The 2,133-nt window shown below is 55.8% G+C and overlaps 1 non-coding gene across 1 annotated transcript; it reads left to right on the top strand.

The window, feature by feature from the left end:
• The first annotated feature begins 1,636 nt into the window (after positions 1-1,636).
• TRNAI-UAU lies at positions 1,637-1,730 on the top strand. Its single transcript has 2 exons — positions 1,637-1,674; positions 1,695-1,730. It is a non-coding gene; the product is annotated as a tRNA-Ile (tRNA).
• The last annotated feature ends 403 nt before the right edge of the window (positions 1,731-2,133 follow it).

Genomic DNA, 2,133 nt, shown 5'->3' with positions numbered 1-2,133 from the left:
CTGGGGTCAAACAGCAGCCTAGGAGAGGCAGAGACCGTGGCCAGGGGTCCAGAGTAAGAGATAAGGGCTGGAGGTCCAGAGCTACTTATGACTAAGGGCAAAGGCCAAGAGACCCAGACACAAACCAGTGGGCCAGGATGGAGGCTTGCAGCCAGAGAAAAAGGGGTGGAGGCTGAAAGGACAGAGGCCCCAACAAGAGAGTGACTGTGCAATGGCATCTGTGAGGCATGGGTGTGGTGTAAGGGGCAGTTGGAGCTATGTAATATGCCCTTAAGGTAAGCCAGGTCAGAAGAGCTGACTACTGGAAAAGAAAGAGTACCTTAGACTTGTCAGTCTCTAAGGGCAGCCTCCCTTTCATGAAAGATATTTTACAGGTCAGAAAACTGCCAGATTTCACAAAGTCCCTTCCAGTAATTATTCCCCTCCATTCAGCGCTGGTGAGGCCACATTTGGAGTAGCGTGTCCAGTTTTGGGTCCCCCACTACAGAAAGGATGTGGATAAGTTGAAGAGTCCAGTGGACAGCAACAAAAATGGTAAGGAGGCTGGGGGACATGATTTCTGTGGAGAGGCTGAGGGCTTATTTAGCCTGGAGAAGACTGAAGAATTTAACAGCAGCTTTCAACTACCTGAAAGGTGGTTTGAAACCTGGTGGAGCTAGACTGCTCTCCGTGGTGGCAGATGACAGAACAAGGAACAATGGTCTCAAGTTGCAGCAAGGGAGGTTTCAGCTGGACATTAGGAAAAACTTTCTCACTAGGAAGGTGGTGAAGCACTGGGAATGGGTTACCTGGGGTGATGGTGGACTCTCCATCTGTGGAGGTTTTAAAGCCAACCTGGATAAAGCTTTGGCTGTGATGATCTAGCTGGGGCTGGGCCTGCCTTGAGCTGAGGGTTGGATGATACCTTCTGAGTGCCCTCCCACCCTAATTTTCTACAAAGCCAGCTTTGGGGATGTCTGTACTGGAGCGCTGCCACTTGAATTTTGGCCCAGTGCCTACGTAGCAGTGTCTTAAATACCACCCATGTCAATGCTGGCGGGGATCGGCTACGAAGCCAGCTCTTGCAGCACTAGCCCCAGTGTCTGGAGTGGGGGAACATCCACCAGGCCCCTGCATGCACGACTGAGTGGGGGCAGGTGACAGAGGCCTCTGCGCCCTGCACCAAGGCGCTGCGGTGGCGCTTGCAGCAGTCTTCCGTCCTGCCCGCCCAAGGGCAGCCCCCTGCAGCCCTGCCCGTGACGGCGCAGTGCATACACACCGCTTCCGCCGCGGGAGTCACCCGGAGCTCTGCGGTAACCCCTCCCTGTCACAGAGGGAGTCACGTGGGCTCCCCCAAGCTCTGCGCCCGTTGCTTTGGGGCGGGTTCGCAGGCCGCGTCACGTCACAGCGGGCCAGGCCCAGCCGCGTGTCGGTGACGGAACGCACACATCCGCGGGCCTTCCCCTACCCCCCGCCACCTGCGCCTCATCCCTGCTGGCGGGGGCGGGGCAGCCCGTGAGGCCTCAGAGGCGACGCAGTTGACTCCCCCCTCTGTCCCCAACCCGCATGAAGCGCTAGCGGAAGTAACACATCTGCTACTCTTCACCATCCCCCCGCTAAGCCGTTGATAAAGCGTTTGGGAGGACTCAATGTCAGGGCTCCAGTGGCGCAATCGGTTAGCGCGCGGTACTTATACAGCAGTACGCAGCAGAGCCATGCCGAGGTTGTGAGTTCGAGCCTCACCTGGAGCACATCTCCTTTTCGCCCGCTCCACCGCGGTCTCCCGCCCCGCTCCCTGCTCGGCTCCCTATTTCTTTGTTTGGTTCCGGCCCGGGGGCAGCACGTGGGGGGGGAGCTGCGCTGTGCAACCCCGTTAGGCACGTGAGACCTGCACCGGGCGTCCGCACGCACTGGGGAAGCGGCAGCCGGGCCGGCGGGAGCTTCCGTGTGCAGTGTGCGTGTGTCTACATGTATGTATGTATGTATACATGATATAGTTTATGCTGGCACACACATACATACAGTGTATACCACAGATAAACACACATCTCCTGACCCCAAATATATAATGAAACAAATTTGTTTATACATTTATAAACACAGATAAATGTTTTTATCTACCTATCTATATGTGTGTTTCCTTATACAGTTATG

The sequence above is a fragment of the Crocodylus porosus genome, unplaced genomic scaffold, assembly GCF_001723895.1.
Source record: "Crocodylus porosus isolate Cpor-Errol unplaced genomic scaffold, CroPor_comp1, whole genome shotgun sequence".
NCBI lineage: Eukaryota > Metazoa > Chordata > Crocodylia > Crocodylidae > Crocodylus > Crocodylus porosus.
Note: the sequence above shows the minus strand (reverse complement) of the source record. Positions and strands in the feature narration are given on the sequence as shown.